Genomic DNA, 23,899 nt, shown 5'->3' with positions numbered 1-23,899 from the left:
TTCCAATTTAAATTTACTTTTATGAACAGCACTTCTGAGCAGAAAAACTCTTGAGATGCCCAACTGCTTTAAGTTTTCCTGCCTATTAGTAGAAATATTTTTCATTGAAGTTTTATTAGCATTCTAGATTTTAAGTCCAGTATATGTACTTGGAATATAGCATGTTTAAACTCATAAATTCTTCCCACTTTCCAGCTCTGCCTTTACTCCCTATCTCCATAAATAGCTTCACTATTTTCCCGTATCACCTAAACCAAATGTTGGGGAGTGAATCTGAGAATCCTTGTTCTTCTTGGCCCATGCATTAAACTGGTCATGTTGGACTGTCAGTTCTTCCACGTAACATTTTTACATCTCCATTGCTACTAAATTAGTCCTTCATCAATTCTCCCCAAATGCCTATAAAGGTCTCTCTACTAGTTATTCTTCCTTCAAATCAATTATTGTCTTAAAAACAGAAAACAGAATGGTTTCAACCCTGACTGACATACCTAAAATGGCTAAGCAAAAAAAAAAAAAAAAAATCAATTGCATCAAATAACTAAGAAAGGTGAGAGTAGTTCTGGACTCAAGTACAACTGGGTCTATACATTCAAGTCTATTATTAGGTTTCTTTTTCCATCCCTCAGCTCTCTTTTTGTCAATGTGTTGGCCCCATTCTCACCTACTGCAGGCAGACTTTCTCCATATGGTGGTGTTATAGACATGGGGATGTACTGGCCAAATCCCTCTTCTAGAAAAGACTTTCTGCCAACTGTGGGAAATGCAATGAGCCAACAACCTCCAGTTGTCAGTTCCTTTAGGGTCTGCCTCAGCTGCAGACAGCCACCTCACTGAGGGTCACACCTTTTGATGGTAGCATGCATCTGATGACTAAGTGAAGCTGATCAGCCATTTGAGATCTATGCAGGACATTGATGGGCTTTCCTCACTCCAGAGCTTCCTGCCAGGTTAGCTGAAGCTTTGCCAAACCTGCTTCTCAATTCCACTTCTCCCTCTGGCCAACCATGTGTTTTCTCCATTCCTTTTGCAGGGGTTGATTGATCCCTAATGAATACCTGCACTCCAAACTCCATCTCTGTCTGTCTCCAGGAAACTCACTGTAGCAGTGAATTACATGGCCTGAGTGACTGGAACTTCACAGCATCCCAGCTCTATTGTCCTAGAAGTGGGGCTAAGCCTTCCCTCTAGCTCTGATTGGAACAATCCTAAGGATGGATTCTGATTGACCCTCTTTGGTTCACATTTCATTTGCTGGACTAATTACTAGGGCCAGGCAGTCAGGAGCTATGTTTGACCCTCACCAAGACCACATAGAACGAGAAAGGAAAAGTTATCTAAAGGAAGGAAAATATTGCCCTCTATAAACTTCCATGTATCTTGGGTCACCTGGATGGCTCAGTTGGTTGGGCTTCCAACTTTGGCTCAGGTCACGATCTCCTATTCCCAAGTTCAAGCCCCACTTTGGGCTCTGTGCTGACAGCTCAGAGTCTGGAGTCTGCTTTGGATTCTGTGTCTCCCTCTCTCTCTGCTCCTCTCCCGCTCTCTCTTTCTCTTTCTCTCTCAAAAAGACATTAAAAATAAATAAATAAATAAATAAATAAATAAATAAATAACAAACAAACTTCCATATATCCAACTGAGGGCTCTAAAATACAGCTCTAAAGCTGTTTTTTCATTGTTTAAACATCCACTTTCACCATTGCCTGTAGCGGAAAAAATTCATAATAACACTAAAGACTCAAAAGGACATGGATTCGGCAAGACACCCGTCATTTTTATTTGGGCATAATACTTAGGAATGTTCTCTGCCTCAATTAGGGAATGAATTTTGCATGAAAAGATATCCAGAGGGATGCAGTTGCTGCCTTTGGCTCAGCTGTTCCAGTGTGTCTGGGCCGGCCAGCATCTTGGCAGTTCTTTCTCAGGGCTTTTCATTCATGGTTGCAACATGGCTGCCAAAACTTTAGCCATCTTGCCCTCCTTTATGGCAGGATAAAGTGGGGAGGAAGGAGTGTTCCCAAAACCACCCCTGTACCCATACAAAACCCATCGGGTTTCTACTGACAGTTTATGGGCCAGAAATGAGTCACATGAAAACCCCTAACTGCTGGGGAGATGACTGAGAAAGTCAGGCTCTGCAGAAGTAATCAAGGGAAAGGGGGTTAGAATTTAAGCTCGAGAAGAGGCAAAGTGAAAACACGAGGGGGTTAAGAATTGACAGTGGAAGGGTTGTAAGAATTATAGGTTCCAGTGAGGCAAAGGAACATTTGGAGTCAGGGCACCAGACAGGGGAAACTAGAGTGGTAGGAGGTAGTGAGCAGAAAGTAAAAAGCTCAGAATTGAGATTGTGAAGTTAGTTGAAGTTATTGGTTATGACAAGCTGTAAGATAGGGACATGGAAGTCAGAGGCTAAGTGGAGGAGTGAATGGAGGGCAGGAAACAAGCATTTACAGTCTCAGCAAGTGCCTGCCACAGAGCAGATAGTGGATACATGAACGATAAGCTGATTTTCCAGTCAATATTTATCTGCGATTTTGATGTCTCTCCTGAAACAGAGAGCCTCTTGTCAAACAGCTTTCTCCTCTCTGATGTCCTGTAGGAGCCTATATGTCAACTTGCTCAAAGGTCAAATCACAAACCCTCAGTTTTGAGCATCCCATCCCTTCGTTATATTCTCTGGTTAGCTAAGTGTATCCTCTTATCTCGCTAGAGATCTAGAAGTTGTCCTTGATTCCTCTTCTTTCTCCATGTGTACATCTTACCAGTTACAAGGTTTAATAATGGCAACTTAGAATCATCTTTTTGTTGTTCCTTCTCTTCCTCCAATACCTTGGTCAGACACATATCATTTCTTATGAAGACTTCTACAGTAGTCTTTAAAACAATCTCCCTATATAGAAATATGATTTTTCTTTTTTAAATTAAAAATTTCTCAAAAATCTCAAAAGTAACACGTTAACCCCAATCTGTAAATGTAGGGAAAACTATACAAAAGTATCCTCTCTTCCTCCTGCCAACACTGGGAATAAACTGGTATCCATCTTTCGTATCTTTCACATGGTCCACGACATAATTAGTCATTTTTAGGTTATTTTTACTGCTGTTTTTACAAAATGGGATAGATCCCTATGCCTGTCTTCTAATTTAGAGGTTCCAAAAGCCAGTATCTAACACTGATGTATCTCAGTAATTTGTGGGTTATGCTTTGATTATTTTGTCACTCGTGCTTATTCTAGTAGTTATTTTGTTTAATCACATACTTAGTTGCCTGTTAGATTCTTAGCACTCTGAGGATAGAAGCCACAGCTGTCATGGTCACTGATATATTCCTACCACCTAGAGCAGAGTCTAGTGCCAAATGAAACTTTTTGAATGAATGCATGGATAGTCAAATAGTAACAGCAAATAATTTGCCACTAAAACAAGAGCTGAGATTTATTGAGAATATACTATGGGCTAATACTGTGAGGACAAACTGTGTGTTCACATGCCTTATCTCTTTTACTACTCAAAATCTAGGGTGTAGGGACTAGTTAGTATTTTATTTTGTAGAGGAGAGAATTAGGCTTAGAGAAGTTGTTACTTGACCAGAGGTCATGGCTACTAGGCATGATCCTTTAATCATGATTCTATTCCATGCTGTGAATGACTATGCAGCTAACAAATTAATTATTTTTTTTAAATATAAGCATATACAAGGTATAAATAGAAAATATAAAACTATTTCAAAATTTTCTCAAAATACACATTGTTACTCACATCTGATTAGTTTCTTTTTTATAGTTTTCAGATTTTTTATTGAGGTATAATTGATATATAATGTATTACTTTTAGGTATACAACATACTGATTTGGTATTTGTATGTACTAAGAAATGATCACAAGTCTAGTTAATATCCATCATCATACAGTTACATTTTTTTTCTTGTGGTGAGAACTTTTCTTTTAAATATGCAATCCAACATTGTTAACTATACGCACTGCGTAGTACATTGCATATATATACATATATGTAAAACAAATTTTTTATCCATCCATCATAGGTTGCTTCCATGCCTTGCTTATTGTAAATCATGCTACAGTGAACACGGGGTACATGTATAGTTTTGTGTTAGTGTTTTCATTTTCTTCAGATAAATACCCAGAAGTGGAATTGCTGAATCATATGGTAGTTCTATTTTTAATTTTTTGGGTAACTTCCCCATAGCATTTTCCATAGTGGCCGTATGAATTTATATCCCCACCAACAGTACACAAGTCTTCCCTTTTCTCCACATCTTCACCAATACTTGTTAATTCTTATCTTTTTTATAATAGCCATTTTGACAGGTATAAAGTGGTATCTCACTGTGGTTTTGATTTGCATTTCCCTGATGATCAGTGATATTGAGCATCAGTTTAGGTACCTGCTGGCCATCTGGATGTCTTCTTTGAAAAAAATGCCTATTCAGAGCCTCTGCCTATTTTTTAACCAGATTGGGATTTTTTGCTACTGAGTCGTATAAAGTTTTTTAGATATTTTGGATATTAACCCCTTATCGGATATATAAAAATATATTCTCCCATTCAGTAGGTTGCCTTTTCGTTTTGTTGATGGTTTCCTTTGCTGTGCAGAAGCTTTTTATTTTGACATAGCCCCACATATTAATTTTCATTACACCTTCTTTAAGAGGGGATTTAATTGAGCAAGGGGTGGAGTCAGAGAGAGCAGCTCAGCATTTCTCATTCCTGCAACCTCTCTGTTCTCTGTTGTGGCCTATAGGGAGTAACCTTCACTAATAAACTCTTCATAGTAATGAAGATTATAAATTAGCATATGGATTATTTTTTGAGACAGGCTTTAAATAATTGAACAACTTTTAAAAAATCTGGCCAACAGATCAAACAGGTAGTGTTAATATTTTCGCCGTGGTAAACCCTATTTTTAAGAAACAAAAGTTTAAGTATATTTTGCTCTAAGGCTAATGCAGCTATGACAGAGGATACAAAAGTTTTCTTTAATATTAGACAAATTAAATCCCCTCCTTTTATCCTATATGAAATAATATGGAGGATATTTTGTTTTCTTGGCAGTTTGTGTAAGTTTTAGAGAGTGTTGGATCACCTGACATCCTTATAAACAATAAATAATCCCTAAACTGCTTCCTAATGAAATGGGGTATGCAGGGTTATGTGATGTTGTATTAGAGACTTTTTTTTTTCAATTTGGTATAGAAAAAAGGAGATGAAAAATAAGGAACTTGGGCAGGGCATTGGGAATTTTGAAAACAGGGGACTAAGTGGAAAGTGTATTGTTTATCATGTGATGTGTAACATAAATCTGTGCAGCAGAGTTAAAACAGCAGATCTGACTTCTATCCTTTGAAAGTAAAAGATCTGCTACAACAAGGGTGACTTTGATCGTGTCTGGGAATGGATATTGGGGTGTCAGTTCCCACCACTTCCAGGACTGATAAAAGTGGCTTGGTGTGCCGAAACTTTGCAAATAATATGGTTTACCCTAAACACCTGCTTTCTCTCTGAGAGTCTGGAATTTGAGTGCCAGGCAGAGAGAGGATGCCTACATGACCAGCCTTCAAAACCCTGCACATTGAGTTTTGAACAAGCTTCCCTGGTTGGCAACAGCTAGTCATGAGTTGTCATAACTTGTTGCTGGGGGAATTAAGTGTATCCTGTGTGAATCCACAGGGAAAGGATTCTTTGAAACTTACACCTGGTCTCCCAGACTTCGCCCTGCATGCTTTTTCCCTGTGCCGATTGTGCTTTGTGCTGTTGCTGTAATAAATCATAGCTGTGAGTATGACTATGTGGTGGGTCTTATGAGTTCTCCTAGCAAATCACCAAACCTAGGGGTGACCTTGGAGAACTTCAACCCAACACCTTATTCACTATTCCTCAAAATCTTCAGTGTATCACTGAGTTGAGTGAGTTTTCACTATGTGCCTAAGTACCTTTTAAACATTGAGAATATAATAATGAATAAGGTACAATCTCTATTGAGAATCCTATGGTCCAGGGGTGCTTGGGTGGCTCAGTCTGTTAAGTGTCCCACTTCGGCTCAGGTCAGGATCTCACAGTTCGTGGATTCAAGCCCCACTGTATCAGGCAGAGCCTGCTTGGAATTCTCTCCGTCTCCCTCTCTCTCTACCCCTCCCCTGCTTGCGCTTTCCCTCTCTCAAAAATGAATAAACCTAAAAAAGAAAAGAAAAAAGAAAAGAAAAGAAAAGAAAAGAAAAGAAAAGAAAAGAAAAGAAAAGAAAAGAAAAGAAAAAGAATCCAATGGTCCAGTGGTATGATTCTCACTCAAGATTGATTTTCTTTTCTCCCAGGAGACATTTTTTATTATCACCACTGGGATGGTGCTACTGGAATCCAATGGGTAGAAGACAGGCATGTTGCTAAACATTCTACAATATAAATAGAACAGTTTCCCCTGACCCCCCCGCCCCAAATTATCCAGTCCAAAATGCCAATCTAGTGGGAGAAACAGACACATTAACAGATCATTTTAATAGAATGTGAAAATGTCATTGACCTCCTGTCTTCGAGGGATCTTGCATGCTCTCTTACCTTAGCCACTCAATCTCACACCAGGGCCCCCCACCTACCACTCCCTCATGGCCTCTGATGAAATTAAATTCCATAGTCAATTACAGTAACCATTCCCTTTTATACCCCCTACTTCCCCTTGTCTAGCTCCCTTTGTAGGCCCCTCTTGACCAATCTTAATACTACTAAAGCTGAGTGTAAGCCTATCCCAGACCCACAATGCTGCAGACTTTGACTGGTGTCACTTTAAAGTCATGGTCGCTTACCATCAAGTGGCCCTGAATGTTGTACTATCATCACATTTCTGCAGTGACTTCATTCTCTCACCCATTTCATACTCTGCCCTCACTCTTCAAATGCCCTCTACCACCTATCCTTCCTTTAGTCTCAAGCTGCTTGCTCTGTTTATAGTGTCACTGAGAAAATAAAAGCAGAGAATCTCCACAAGCTTATTGCCACAGTCACTGATTTCAATGCAAGTGACCCACATTTTCACCTTCTTGTGACAATGAATAAATTTCATTGATAACCAGCTCTAACAACCCCTCTCACTTGCTCCAGAAAATCAACTCCAACAACTCCGTCTCTTTTTTCTCCCACATGGTTGTTTCCCTCTCTACTGAATTTTTCTCACCAACATAAAAATATGCTTCTTTCCCTATCTCAAAAAAACCTCTTCTTGGGGCGCCTGGGTGGCTCAGTCCGTTAAGCCGCCGACTTCGGCTCAGGTCATGATCTCACGGTCCGTGAGTTCGAGCCCCGTGTCGGGCTCTGTGCTGACAGCTCACAGCCTGGAGCCTGTTTCAGATTCTGTGTCTCCCTCTCTCTGACCCTCCCCTGTTCATGCTCTGTCTCTCCCTGTCTCAAAAATAAATAAATAAATAAAAACGTTAAAAAATTAAAAAAAAAAAAAAAAAAACACCTCTTCTGCTGACCCCTTTTTCCTCTGGTCACCGCTCCATTTCTCTCCCCTTCACATCTAAAGTCTTCAGAATAGTTGACTATATTTACTGCTTTAAATTTCCCTTCTATTCTTTCCTGAACCAATTCAGGTGTTTGCTATTCTTCCAAATCTGTTCTTACCATCCTGCATTGGTAAATCATCTCCTAGTTAGATGGAGGAGGGGAGCCCAGGGCATTCCTTGTGCCTCAGCATGTGCAGAAGCCCTCAGTGTCTCTGGTCCTGATTCCACTGCTCCTGTTTCTTTCTGCTCAGTGTCTCTCATTGCTCTGAATCAAGACTTCACTTTACCTCCCCACGCTAATCATTTTGTTCTCTTAGTGGCTCTAAGCTTAATTCCAGTGCAAAATGAACCAGTTGATGAATTCATATCTTTAGACCAGGCTGCATCATATACTATCTACCAGGCTATAGATGAGCTGATTTGCTCAGGTATACATAGACATATACGAACACTGGCCACACCAAAAAATAGCCCATTATTGTTCCTCTGAGTTTGCAGTTGAGGGCAAGGCAACTTTATCAAAGAAGGAACACTGGGCATTGAAGACAATGTGATATAGCCAGTGTAGCGGCCCTCAGTAAATTTTTTTATTCCCTCCCTCTCTAATGGAATGGGGCACATACTCTCTTGTAATATGGTAATACATGTGTATTACATGTGGCACCTTCTAAATTTAAGTACCTGTACTCAAAGACTATGTCTTAGCTATCTCTGTTTTTCAGCGATTGACTATGTGTCCTCAGCTTGATAAGTCCACATTAGGGCAATATAAAAGGAACATTTACACTTAGGAGGGCCTTGAATCTTAAGCATATTTTTCCAATTCTCACCATGCTTCATTCTGTCCTCATGTCTAATCATCTTTGCTGCTGCTGCTGCTACCTCCTACCAGCAACCCCAGCTCTACACTAGACTGTAAACTGGGTGGGAAGTACAGTGACCCTCTCATATTTATTTCTCCGTCCCCCAGAACTTTGCTTCACATTCACCATAGGTGAATGACAAATGTGGACTGAATAAATGGCAACTGAGCATTGATCCCAGATTGGTCCCTTTAGCACCATGTTTATGGCTCCCTGGCAGACCCTTTGTGATATAATATTTTCTGCAGCTTTGTGTGTTGATTATACTCTTTTCTCACCTTCATTGATACCCTTTCCCTAAATCCATGTTGGGAAGCCTGGCAAGGTACAGTGCATTGAAAAAGGTAGGCATGCAATACATTTTTAGCAAATTATCTTCCTGGAAATGTAACCCACCACCTTATAGGCCCAATGCTATTAATATGTCTCTCTGCTTTTCTTCAGCCCACTATTACCATGAACAATAGAAATGAAATAGGCCCATTTAATAATAATGTAAATGTTACTACTAATAAAGATAAGAGCTACATTAATGCCAAATTACACGTCTTTTACAGGACTGGGAAATTTTAATACAGTTCCATGTTCAAGTGCTTATTGTTCAAGGAGGTATTTTTGGTTTATACTGTCTCCAAGTTATTATTTTCTTCTTTATTTTATCTATTAATACTCATATTTTGGCCATTTCACAGATCATTAGCACCCCTACTAGAGAAGGGGAAATATAAATAGGAAAGGAACTAAAATTTAAATTTATACACTGAGTAGCTTGCCCAGATCTCTAATAACTTAAAAAATAAAGATGAGGAAGAAGAAAACCGATAGAAGGGGAGGAGTCTGAAATCAGTGATTAGAATGAAGTGTGAAACCTAAGCTATGGAATTTCCTGCACAGTATTCTCTATATGGTAGGTCAATTTTTCTGGAAAGGGGGCACATATTCTCAGCACAGAGCATATCATATATGTGAGAGAGTCTGGACTGGGGGTATTGATGTGATGGAAATGAGCCAGAAAGGTGAACTGCACACATTTGAGTTGAAGGTATGCCTGGTGAGCTGTAAATTATGAGACAATCATTTATAAGAGAGTCCATAATTGCCAGAGGAATTTCTGTGTTAATCATCAGGAGACAGATTCAATAAAATAAAAATTATTTTTAAAAAATCAGTGCCAGCTTGTGTAATATTCTCTCCTCCTTCCCAAATCAATTACTGGCTCTTCTCTGTTGATGATTGAGGAATGATAGCAACTTAATTAGCTATTTTTCCTTTGAAGAAAGTCACATTGTTTTGATTCAAACACACCCATACACATTATCCACGAGGTGTGTGGCTACAACGTAGATTTCAAAGAATCACAAATCCAACCCCTGAGTTCAAATAAAAAGACAACTTAAAACATGACTTTAGCTCTTATTCAAGATTACATTCTGTTTTAATATCCAACATCTTTTTGTTGTTGCTCTGTCGTTATTATATTAGACCAAAAACTCATGTCAAAGAAAGTCAGTAATGATTTCTCTAGGAGGTGTTTTTAATAATTTTAAGGTGGCTAATATTTCCTGTCAACTTGGTTGCCTAGGTCTGTAAAATCCTATGAATTTTACAACCAGTTTTTGAGTTCCCACTCTTCACCAATAAATGGCAGTTATGTAGATGAGAATATTTTAATAATTCTTTCTAATCATGATATAAAACCCAGAAGCCCTAAAAAAAAAGATTGACACATTTGACTTCATGAAACCACAGCATTTTTATATGAAGACAATATTTTTATATAAACAAAGGCAAAAGACACTACAAACCTGAAGAAAATATTTTCAACATGTGTGGTAGAGGGTAAATCTCTCTCTAGAGACAAAGCTGTGACAAACCAATTTTTTAAAAAATATAACCACGAAGCATATGAAACTATTCCCAACCCCACTAATAATTCCACTTTAAACAAGAAGAATTAATTTTACTTACAAGACAGGCAAGATTAATAATAATAATAATAATAATAATAATATCCAGTATTAGGGAATGTAAGGGGAAATTAGCACAATCATGCACTTTTGTGGAAGCATATATTACCATATTTCAGCAAGCTAATCTTTTAGCGACATTTCTCAAAATTAAGGTGCACGATCACTTTGGCACAGCAATTCACTTCTATGAATCTATCCTACAGTAACACAGAATTATGAAACATATGAGCCTGATCACCGTAACAGTATTTGTTATTGCAAAAAATTAGACACAACCTAAAAATGTGTCAGTAGGAATTGATTAAATAAGTTACCCTAAAATACTATAACAAGCATGTATCCATTTTGTAATTCTAAGAAAACCTTCAGGTATGGAAGGGGGAGAGGGAAAACAGAGTAAACTTGCTTAACGTGTTAACTTTAAAAATTAACTTTAGTATAGGGACGCTTGGGTGGCTCAATCAGTTAAGTGCCTGACTTCGGCTCAGGTAATGATCTCACAGTTTGTGAGTTCAAGCCCTGCATGGGGCTCTCTGCTGACATTCAGAGCCTATTTCAAATCCTCTGCCCCTCCCCCAGGGGCAGAGGGCGGCCCCTCCCCCGCCCCTCCCCTCGTGCTCTCTCTCTCTCTCTCTCTCTCTCTCTGTCCTCTCTCTTAAAAATAAATAAACATTTAAAAAGTTAACCTTAGTATAAATTACAAAAATGTGTAAAGTTACAGGTGAAAGCATCGCTCATTTCCAGCCCACCTCCCGCAGGTTGCCGCTGTCAGCAGCTTGGTATGGATCCTTTCAGAAACTTGTGTATATTTTGAAGCCATGGCCAGTAGCTCTGCTCTTTATAAACCGAGTTACAGTTAAATATTAGTTTTTAAATCTCATAAGACACAAAAGTAAACAGTGCCAAAATAATTACGTGTGTCAGATCTACAGTATCCAACGAACTGAAATCCCAGCAGAGGTCTTGTATACTTCTGCTTTCTAAAGAGAAGAGTTTAATTTCTACACTCTTCCATGGCATATTAAATGTTTTAGACAACACAGGCAGTGCATCTTCTCTAAGCCTTAGCATTTTCTGCCAAAATTCCTGGTTTCACCTCATCTATAACAAGTGATTTGTTTCCTTATTTTATTTTATTTTATTTTATTTTATTTTATTTTAGAGAATCTTAAGCAGGCTGCACGCTGAGTTTGACACAGGGCTCAAATTCACAAACTGTGAGAGCTGAAATCAAGAGTCAGATGCTCAACCAACTGAGCCATCCAGGCGCCCCAACAAGTGATTCGCTCCCTTATTTTAGAGTAATAATGTTTTATCATTTCCATCATCACTCCTTGCAGTGAGAGTGGCTCCTTTTTATTCTTGGCAGCCCTATCCTTCCTCCCACTGTCTCTCTCTTTAAAATCCAAACATTTATTTAAATCTTTTTAATTCAACAAACATTCCACAACAATTGGAATTGGAACAATTACTCTAAAGAGTATTTAGACTCCTGGCTGGCCCACAAGACCAATTTAAACCAGTCAGCAGCTGGAATTACTTCAATTTATTATTTTCTTTGGAGCAGATCTGTCTTCTTTCACTGCCTTGTAGACTTTCCTTACTTCCCTCTTCCTCCTCTTTGTTTACTGCTTCCCCCTCCCTTGTCTTTCCCTCCCTACCATTCCTGCCCCTCCTACCATCACCACCAGCCCTACTTCCTCTTTCCATAATGTTTCAGCCACAGTATTTGTTACAATAAAACTTGAGGATTGCTCTGGGAACTAAGTCACTATGTTTACCATGGCTTCTCCTATGGGCTTTAGCAAGAAAAGATCATGAGCACACTTGGTCCTCATCATCCTCCTGGCTATAGCCTACCCTGGGACGGGCACAGGACCCAGTAACTGAAGGCAAAACAAATCATGTATTTGCAGAACTTAGGCCTGTGTATGTTGCCCTCTGCACACAGGGACCTCTTCGCTTTGATCATTGTCTTCTATTAAATGTTTTGAGACATCCTGTTGCGTTCAGTTCTACCAACCTTATCTCATTATCTATAACTCCTTGTCCCCATGAACATTTCCACCTCTTCAGCCATCTGCATCTGTCTTGCTGCCCTTACCTCACTTCTGCTTTCACCCATTTCTTTGGCAATGTAATAGCAACATGCATAGTGAAGATACTCTTCAATTGATTGAGAGATTTGAACAGAACTTTAAAGTTTTGTTTTAACCTTCCTACTAACTAGGTAATTTTTTATTGCTTTCCAATAATGTGAAGAGGTTAAATAGAATGTAAATACATGACAAATGAACCCAAGCCCGTAAAAGACTACAAAGATTTGCTTGTTGGTTCTTAACTTTTGGAAGTCAAAAAAGTCAGGTCTGCTTTTAAGACACTATGCTTGTGACTTTGCAAAAGGAGCACTGGAGATGTTCTGAAGAGAGGTAATTTCAGCCCCTTAAAATAGGAGGTTTACTGAAAATATGAAACTGTGGTGTTTATGAAGAGAAACACCACAATCTTAACTGGTTTCTTTGCCTTGTGGAGCATTCCCATTCACTTTCTCCTTGCCAGAAAGATCTTTCAAATAATCTAATTTCTCCTTTGAATTCTCAAGCCCTTATTGAGGCATCCACTTCCATATTCAGTCTTCCTTCCTCCTATTTTCCCATCATGCATCTATCCCATTACCTTAGTGACTTCTCAGTATTCCATGATATAATCCTCTTGTAGCTCATGCTATACCCTCTGCCCAGAATCCCTTCCCTACTCCTCCACTTTTCTGCTTTCTGCTGCCAGGTGTCTCCTCAGCTCTAGAGTCCCCACCCTGTGAAAAAGCCTGACTCCCTAGTGAACACTCTTTCCTCTACTCTTCTTGTTCTCCACTCCTCACATGGGCCTCCATTATAGCACTTGGGCATATTATTATACATTTATACATGCTCTTGTAAAATTTTTGCTTAGTATGTCCAGCTTCTCATTATATTGTACTTTTCAGCATTCAGAAACCACATATTTGGGCACCTGGTTGGCTCAGTCAGTTGAGAATCCCAATCTTGATTTCGGCTCAGGTCATGATCCTGAGGTCGTGGAATCAAGCCCCTGTGCCAGGCTCTGCACTGAGTATGGAACCTGCTTAAGATTCTCTCTCTCTCTCTCTCTCTCTCTCTCTCTCTCTCAAAATAAAAAATAAAAATTAATAAAAAAAACCACATCTTTTAGGTCTATGACTTCCACATCTAAAACCATTTACAAGGTACCAGTTTCAGTGAGAGTTCTGGCGTGTTAAGTCACTAAAACCAACTATGGCTAAGTTGATTAGAAAATATTGAGTGGATTAAAGAATTAAGGGGGGTGGGAATGAATAGAGAAATAGGCTCAGAAGTTAAGCAGCAACCAATGGATTCAGGGCAGCAGAACCAAAACTAAAGCCATACCACAAGAAAGTCTAGCGACCTTGCTGTCACTGGTACTGTGCTTCCATCTGCCAGATGTCACTGTGTGGTGCAGCCACCACTGGCCTCTCAATACTTTCCAATTATTTCTAGTTCATTGATGCACAGCCTCCACATTTAAAATTCTAATTACAAGCATTCAGAGCCTACCTAGTTCATGAATCTATGCCTTGACTTATACGCAGTGGTGATAGGGAGAGTAAAGGGAACTAGACGTCACATCTCACCAGTCTGTACAATGGAGAATTCCCCCAACGAGAAGGAAAAGTATACACCAAGCAGCCACAAAAAAATTACAAATGCCCACGAGAGTTACCAAGTATTATCATGTTGTCACCATGCACAACAACAATGAACAGAAGTGACTTAAGGTGCATTTCATGACTTTGAGCCCAGCTGTAAGGATAATGAAATGATTTTTGTTACCTTTGCTTATCACACAACCAGGTAAGAGAAAAATAAAATTTCATTAGACAAATTTCTTTAAGAAGCTTTTTAAATAACTTGAACTATCAAAAGACTTTCTAAGCAGTGAAAAAGCAAATACAAATCTAATCAATCTAATAAGTGAAGACTGTGTGCATATGTGTGTGCAACACACACACACTTCTCCTATAGGTCAATTTTTTTTTTTTTGGAAATTATAGATAACAATTGTGTTAGTTATAAAAACTACTTTTTATAACTTTTTTAGTTTTTATAATTACTATAACAAATCACTGCAAACTTAGCAACATAAAACAACACACAGTTATTATCTCAGAGTTCTGTAGGTCAAAAGCCCAGGTGGGCTTGGCTGGTTTCCGTGTTCTGGATCCCACAAGTTTGGAAATCAAAGGGTCAGGAGGGCTGCATTCCTTTCTAGAGCCTCCAGGGGAGAATCCATTTCCTTATTTATACAGTATATTACCAGAATCCAATTTCTTGTGGTTGTGGGATTTAGGTTCCATTTCTTTGCCATCAGCTGAGGGTCACTCCCAGCTTCTAGAGACCATGTGTATCCCTTGTCTTGTGCCCCCTCCCCTTTCCTCCATCTTCAAAGCCTATTTCTGCAAAGCAGTTAGCATTGTTTTTCCTTTTCTGTTTCTCCTCTTAATGATAACAGCAATAACAAATGACATTTTGAGTCCCTTATTCTTTGTCAAATGTGGAGATCAGAGCTTTACTTATGAATCCCCAGGAATCTGACTTTACCACTTATCAGTGGTGTGAGGGAGCCTACTCCTGTCAGTCCTATGAGCAGGGCCAGCTCCATAATTTGCAGGGCTTAGTTCAAAGTGAAAGCTGCAGATCCATTAGGGGCAGGAGAGTCAATCTCCCCTTCCCACAGGCCTACACCCACACCCATGGCAGATGAACAACCCCAAAAGAAACATCAGTAAGTTGATGAGGAGTGGGTGAGAGGCCCCAGTGGAGATGCCACTGAAAATACTGTGGCAAGCCAGCCCAGGGCTAGGAAGGCCAATGTTTTGCCCTGCCCCGAAATGCTACAGGGTGCACACATCAAGCCACCATGTGGTCAGTTGGTCTCCACAAGGACTGTCCATATTAGAGGTCAATGTTGGTATATGTTACCACAGGTTTGGCATTTGATGGTGGTATTAGAAAGAACAGTCTTAAGAAGTGGGAATTCTCCCTGCAGAGAATCACATCCCTAATCACAACAGCCTCTTTGCTCATATGTCTATTGTTCTAGCACTGGGATAGCTGATGACGGTTTGTTGGCATTAATCAGCTAAGTTATTTGGTGTACTTTGTTTTTGAGTGTCTTTTCTGGGATAGCTACCCTGTGGAGTGACTAGTAAGTAATACAAAGGTTTTAAACTTTGTGCCCATTCCTATATTTCCATCCATATGTCTCTCCCCCATACCTTTTAGTACCTGACTACCCAATATTTCTCCTTACAAGTCACTGACCACAAGTCCATATACCCCTTTATCCAAAGTATATGACCAGATGCATCACCCAAAATTCCACCTATGGGTGGTCGGGGGCAGGGGATGGGGTTAGTTTCTCTCACCATAGTCTTTAAAAGCCACTCAGTTTGGCTGTAGTGAATTTGCAGTCCATTTTAGGCAAGCTTCAACAGACCAAGCTGACATTCATAACACAAAGCTTGGGCTTTGTTTTCCTCAATCATCTTAATGTAAAAAAATTATAACTAAAATTGTAAGCTAAGTGGTTGCTGGTGTAATAATGGCAGATGGATGGGAGTCAGCTTGCCTTTGCCTTTTGCTTATCCTTTATTCCAGATGTCCTACTTTTATTTTACAATGTATTGTTGCTGGGTCCACCCAATTGTACACCTCGAGGAGTTCCATCTTGTGACAAGACCCCAGCTTGTGATGGGAAGTTCCAGATACATAGTCATGCACTGCTTTTCTGCCATTGTCTAGTGGTGTGCAAAGATTTTTTTCAAAAGGCATATAATCCGTTGGATGATTTTGGATGTTCAGTTGTACTGTGGTACAACTAGGTTTAAAATTTTCTCGCAATCTGTTGGATTTGTTGAATGATATTGCTATCTTTCATCACTTCTGGAAAGTTCTAAGCCATAATATCTTCAAAGATGTCTTCTGCTTCTTTCCTTCTCTTTACTCAAACAAAAATCTCAACTAAATATATATAAACACATATATGTGTTTGACGTTTTCTCTTCATTCTCCTATATGTTGACCTATCTTTGATATTTTTCATCTTTGTCTCTATGGGCTACTAAGAAGATCTCTTCAGCTGTGCTTTTTTCTAATGTACTAATTCTTTTATTAAATATGTATAATCTGTTCTACAATCAATCCATTGAGTTTTTCATTTTAGTAATTATAGTTTTCAGGGTGCTTGAGTGGCTCAGTTTGTTAAGCATCTGACTCGGTTTTGGCTCAGGTCATGATCATATGGTTCATGAGTCCAGGCCCTGCGACAGGCTCTGCACTTCCAGTGTGGAGCCTGCTTGGGATTCTCTCTCTCTCCCTCTCTCTGCTCCTCCCTCCCTCCCTCGCTCTCTTTTACTTTCTCTCGCTCTCTCAGAATAAATTAATAATCTTAAAACATTAAGTTTAAAAAAATAAAATAATATTGTTTTCATTTCTGGTTCTGTTTTATGCTTTTTAAAATTTACTCATATTTTATTTTACTTATTAAAATATATTCACATAGGAGCACCTGGGTGGCTCAGTCGGTTGAGCATCCGATTTTGGCTCAGGTCATAATCTCATGGTTTGTGAGTTCGAGCCCACATCAGGCTCTGTGCTGACAGCTTAGAGTCTGGAGCCGGCTTCAGATTCTGTCTCTCTCTCTCTCTTTCTGTACCTCCCCCGCTTGCACTCTGTCTCTTTCTCTCTCAAAAATAAACAAACGTTAAAAATTTTTTTAATATATTCACATAATTTTATATTCTGTGCCCTATAATTCTAAAATATGAAGCTTGAATATCTGTTTGTATTTCCTTTTTTTTATAGGATAGCTTATTTCCTTGTATTTAATGATTTTTTTAAATTATATACTGCTCTTATGCCTTAGAACTTTATCTGTATAAATATGCCATTGCCTGATTCGAAGGAAGGTTATTCTAGAAAGAACTTGCCTTTGTTCCATTCAGCTGTCTGGAGGATTTTTTGCTATCCAGGTAGCATGTATTTGGGTCACAAAATTGAATTGTGGTTGCAAATATCAAAGGATAATTTTTCAATTTTTTCTACGAAGCACCAAGTTTTGAGGCTGGCAATTTTCTTTATAGTTTCCCAAGGAGAAAGAAGAAGTATATTTAATTCTAGTCAATGCATACTGTGGGTGTAAAGTCCTTCATGACCCCAGCTTTATGTGAGGGTTTTCTTATTAGACTTACACTTTAGGTGCCTTCCAGAATGTTTTTTCCCTTCCTTAAATTTCACTGTCTCACAAAAACCAGGGTTCAAGTTCTCATGATGTGGTTCATGCCCTCAAGAAACAAACAAAATCTGTTTTGAGTGTTATCTATGCCCTTCTCTTGGTACCTAGGTGAACCACAGATTCTGGCCTGTATATTCTTTAAGTTAAAATATTTTTTAAATATTTTATTTATTTTTGAGATAGAAAGAGAGAGAGTGGGGAAGGGGCAGAGAGGGAGACACAGAATCCGAAGCAGGCTCCAGCCTCCGAGCTGTCAGCGCAGAGCCCACTGTGGGGGTCAAACTCACAAACCGCGAGATCATGACCTGAGCCAAAGTCAGACACTTAACTGATTGAGCCTCCCTAGTGCCCCTGACCTGCATATTCTTTATTTCTTGCCATTAATGAAAGCAATTAAAGAGTATTATTCTATATTTTACCCAGTGCTTTGTTCTCGGAACAGTCAGTCTAGAGATTCAGTTTGCCATTGCTCCAGAAATCTCTTCTGGCCTTCTTCCACTCACCTTGTTAATGTCCCATTGTTAATAATTGCTCATTATCTAAGTCTGTTAGGAATTATTTTACTTCAAGTAACAATACCAACATAAATGACTAAATAGATGCTACAAATAGTTGCTTTTTTCTCGTGAAACAAGAAGTCTAGAAGTAGGTATTCCAGGTCAGCAGGTGCTCAATATCAATGACAACGACAAAGATTCAGGCTCTTTTCTACCTGTCTGCTTGTCAAAATTTAGTGTTTTGACTTTTATCTTCATTGCTTGTCAACATGGTTACAAGTTAGCTATAGTTCCTTGACGAATTAGTCCATTTTACAAGCAAAACAAAGAGGAAAAGCCAAAAGGACAAAAGTCTGGGCCAACTAAGTTTTTTTTTAATTAAGAAATTTTTATTAAGAAATAATAATTTCGGGGCACCTGGGTGGTTCAGTAAGTTACACATCCAACTCTTGATTTCAGGTAGGTCGCGATCTCACCATTTGTGAGCTCAAGCCCTGTGTCAGGATCTGCGCTGATGGTGTGGAGCCTACTTGGGATTCTCTCTCTCTCCCTGTCTCTCTGCCTCTCTCTCTCAAAATAAATAAACTTTTTTAAACTTTTTAAATTTTTTAAAAATTAAAAAGAAATTTTTAATAATAATAATTTCATTGGCAGAACTGAAATACATGATTACCTCAAAGCAATCAATGGCAAAAGCACATGAGAATACCATTTCTTTTTTTTTTTTTTTTAATGTTTATTAAGTTTTGAGAGAGAGAGAGAGACAGACAGACAGAGTGAAAGTAGAGGAGGGGCAGAGAGAGAAAGGAGACACAGAATCTGAAACAGGTTCCAGGCTCTGAACTGTCAGCACAGAGCCCAACACGGGGCTCAAACCGTGAGGTCATGACCCGAGCTGAAGTCGAACTGGCTGAGCCACCCAGCTGCCCTGAAAATACCATTTCTCATGTAGACCAGTCACATTCCCTGAAGCTAGGAGAAGGCATTGCTCTGTTTGAGTTCAGGAGTTCCCCATTGCTACTTGAATAAACAGAGATTCTGTGAGCAGAAAATAGGGTGTTGGAGAATTAACACTGGGTAGGCTTTAAAGGATGTTTGTCGTAACACCTAACACTTCCTCAGCATCTAGTCTTTCCTGCATAGAATGCCTTCTCTTCTCTCTTTATCTGTTTACATAAGTCTTCATGTCCTTAAATCCAAGCTTAGGGCTACCATTTGTTAAGCCTTGGGCATCATCCTCTGCCCATGGGGCTTGCCCTCTTTCCATGTATCAGTTGTTAGTAACTATTATAGAGTGCATCTTTCTTCTGAGTGTGATCACTTGCTGCATTTTTATCCTTTCCATATTCCAAACCAGAGTGTGAGCTTTTTGAGAATATGTCTCATATCTCAGGTCACCTGCCTACTACGCTGACTGGCACCAAATGCTCAATCAGTCAATGTTCATTGTTTACTAACAAACTAATTGATTATCTCATTACTTATGTGCTCCATAACTCCTTCTGCTTAGTGACACATCTTTGATATTTATCCTAAACCCTAATCCATTGACCCTATTTTATAACTTAATTTTATTGATCTGTTTTTAAATGCTAATTAACTATTTGCACAGAGGAAACCTGTTCTGCTCCACTCCTTAATACCCTGCTGATTTGTTATGGACTACCGTCTGCACCACGGGCGTATGTGATTCTATGTCGTTCTAGTTATCCACCTAGGTTTCTGTCTTTGTCCTGCCTCTTTTGCGGCTTCCTCTTTTCACCTTACTCTTCTTTTCCTTTTATACTCCTCTCCTGAGACTTTGTATTTAGACCTCCTTTCCTCCTTAACCTTTTTCTTTGAGCAGATCCATTCTGATTTAAATGATTCCCAAACTCAATGAAAGTGATCCTACTAATGTCTGTATCAGTATTTGTTGTGCTGTGGTCATTTCAAGCTCAAAGTTTCCAACACTAAACTTATCATCTTAAGTTCAAATATGTTATTTATTCCAATTTTCCTATTTCTTCCAGCGGGGCCATCACTTTTCTAGTCTTAGAGCATGAAATCTTTGAGGCATTTCTAACTGTTCTTGTCATGTTGATACAATTGTTGACATGTCTCTATCTATTGCTTCACTCTTCCTCCTTCACCAAAATTCAGATATATTTACCTCAATTAACTAAATAACCTCAAACAATTCTCCCTGTCACAAATAGCTCTTTTCTCCCATCTCTCCTAAACAGATTAATCTTTTTAAAATTTAGAGTAAATGAAGTCATAATTCTTAGCCAGAAACCTTCAGTGATTACACCCTACCCATTGCATAAAGACCAGATTCATGAGAATGCCTTTCAGAGCCAACTATTATGCCTTTGATGCATCCAAATTAATTGTCTATTTTCCCCACATGAATAATTTTTTATAGTGAGATCAGTTCATTTTCACCTCTGTGCTTTTACCCCGCCATGCCGCCACTTACCCCCTCCCCATTTAGCAACTTTGCTCCTGCTTCCCCCATAGGGGGTTTCAGGAAATCACCTTGAACGAACAACAGAATGTTCTTTTTCTGATATGCAGGAGCCCATAAAACATTTTCTCTGCTTTCACTAGAGCTGACTCCCTGATGAATACACAAAGGAATGGATAACATGTACTATAGGTTCTTTCGGCAACCATTCTTCTCATCTCTTTCTTGTAGTTTGTTAGGGTTTTTGCTATCGCTGCCACTGTCATGGTCTCTTGAGCTGCCCTCACTTTTTTTTAAGTTATGCAGCTTGTGAAATTCAAGGATGAAAAGAACTTCCTTGAAATCACTTAGCTGACTAGGGACTTGTACATCCTTGTGTGATTCTACTTTTGTTTTTAAAATAGAGCAATTTCATCTGGAGACCAGCCTTCGGAGGGACTTTATGCAGGTGGCAGGCCATGGAGCATGGTGGAGACTTTCTTTTAATTATGTTCAGGTTGAGTGGCTCCCACAAAGTAGGGAATCTAGACGGCTTCCTTTTTTTCATTGTAAATTAATTTCCTACTAATATTTTTTCTTTCTCTTGAAGACTGTTTATTGGAAAACACAGTTTTGGTTTTTAAGAATCTGATCCATTTGATTTTAATGTATTTTCTTTCCCCGTAGAGCAGAGATACTTCAAAATTGTTTTATTTTAATGTTCTTTTTTTATCTAGACTAATTCCTTGTAAAAGTGCAAACTGCATGCTAAAACAAATGTGCATTTGAATGCACAATTGATTAACCAATTTTCAAATAATTAACTTTTTAGATATTGCATGTGCATTTGTTGCTCATTTGACCATGTAATAATTAATTAGCCTTAATTATAATGGATTGCACCTTCAAAACCTGCATGTATATTCTAATAGAATGACAGCATTTTGTACTACTTTTTATATTTTAGTCAAACAGACAAGCACTCACAAGCAAAAGAAGAGAATTTTAAAAGTGGGGGACATTTTACATCTTCGAAAGTTGACATTTTGATTAATGAAGTGTTACAGTTGTTTTTAATGTATTTATTTGGTGGTGCATTCAGCAAAATTAATCCTGATAGATGAAATGTGTTTAAAGCACTGCTTACAAAATGAATGGTATCTCCAAGCTAATAGAGTTATAAATGAACAGAAAAAAATGAAGAAGACTTTAAAAATGAGTCAAGTGAAAATAAATGCCAGATTAAAAAACAATTTACTCTGTGTGTCTAGAGAGCCAAAGGGAACTCAAGTGCAAAGAATTTGACTTATGGACTAAGTGAGCAGCTGAAATATTTAAATATCAACCTAATGCTGTTCAGTCATAATGGTAGGAAGGCTGCATAGCATTGGGCTTTTTACCTTCACCCATGGTATGCAGAGCTAAAAGGCAAAAACCAAGATTATGTCCTGAGGGGCATATTAAGAGTCAAGCAAGGAAGTACACCCATGCCACTCATCAGTGATGGCATGGCTGTGGCGTGGTTTGAGAATCATGGGAAACAGGAACCAGAAGAGGTGACATGATCAAAGCATCCAAAAAGACAGTGGGGATGAGTGCTGTAAACTAAGCTGAGGTCAGCTCCTCCCCAGAAATGTTTCCCATCTCACTTCTTGGTTTTGAAAGCATAGTAGGCCCATTTAAAATGACCAGAACAGGGGCACTTGGGTGGCTCAGTTGGTTAAGTGTCTGACTTTATCTCAGGTCATGATCTTGTGGTTTGTGGGTTCAAGCCCCAGGTGAGGCTCTCTGCTGTCACCACAGGGCCTGCTTCAGCTCCGCCTGTCCTCTTCTCTCTCTGCCCCTCCCCCTGCTCATGTGCATGTTCTCTCTCTCTCAAAAATAAACATTAAAAACAACTTTTAAAAAATTGATCAGAATGGAACAAAAACTTTTCTACAAAAATTCTTCATAAAAGAAAGTTCCTATTTTATGAATAATAACTTGAGTCTGTATAGGCAATCCTCCTAAGACTTTCAAAATACATAAATGGCCATGTTTTCACTCTTGAGACAGGTCCAATAGGTGTATATACTCCGTGCAGAATACTGTAGGGCTTCAGAGAGAGCCCCATGGCACCAACTCTGGCTTTATCACTCATAAACTATTTGGCCCTGAGCAAGTTAAAGAATCTCTCTGTGTCTTGGCTTTATCATCTGTCAACAAAGACGAATAATATTTATTTTCTTTATCTTTACTCTCACAAGAATTTAGATTACGAGGACGGACATTCTGATGGTGTTTTTCACTGATCTAGCCCATGTGCTTAAAAAGTACTAAGCATTTAGTGGGTGCTCAGTAAATATTTAATAAATGAATGGATATCTAAAGCATTTTTCATATTTCCTGGTATTAACTATTCAATAAATAAGTGGTAAGAAAAACATAATTTGGTCGCACTTCTACTTCTAATAGAGTAGTTAGAGCAGACTTGCCTCTCAGCTAAGAATCTCATGTCTTCGTCTAGCCAGCATTTTCAAAATAAATTTTTCCACAGATTTTTTTTTACATCATGATATTCCTTCATTTATTCAAATATTTATGGAATATCTACATACACCAAACACTGTTTTCATACCTTGAAAATGTCATGAACTAATCCCTGCCCTCCAGGAGTTTATACTTTTTTGTGATAAAGGCAGATAGTGAAGACTAACATGTGATTTCAGGTAGTGATAAGCACCATGAAGGAAAATTAAGCAGGATATGGAGGTAAATAATAACCATTGAGCCTGGAATATATGTGGTATAGGAATCCACGGAATATAGTTTGGGAAATTCTGCCTCATTTATACCCATGTGCTAGCCAAGGTGGAAAAGACCTATAAAAGAAGAAGGCTTAAGAAAATCCTCAACAGTTTCTCTTCACTCTCACTGATGTGTGCTCTCTACAAAGATACCTAGTCCTTGAATTTGAAGGCCAGTGCTATTGATGGATATCACCAGCCAGGTAGGAGGGAAGGCAGTATCATAGGAGGCATCCAAGAGACTCTGATTCAGAGTCCCTCATCTTGTACTTTGTAGATAGAACTTAATTTTCCCTTCTTGTCAAATTGGAGAAATGTAATATTTACACATTTTGTTGAACTTAAAAATCTCAGCTGTTCAATTTACCCTATAACGTTTCTCAATAGTAGATAATTGATTGGCATATATTTTCTTTCTTAGAGATGAGAAGGTGAAGGGGCAGATTCCATGTTATTCCTCATATGATTAAGCAGGCTAATCCATTGCCTTCTTTCATTCACTAATTCAC

Source organism: Leopardus geoffroyi, chromosome B1 (genome assembly GCF_018350155.1).
Source record: "Leopardus geoffroyi isolate Oge1 chromosome B1, O.geoffroyi_Oge1_pat1.0, whole genome shotgun sequence".
Lineage (NCBI taxonomy): Eukaryota > Metazoa > Chordata > Mammalia > Carnivora > Felidae > Leopardus > Leopardus geoffroyi.
Note: the sequence above shows the minus strand (reverse complement) of the source record.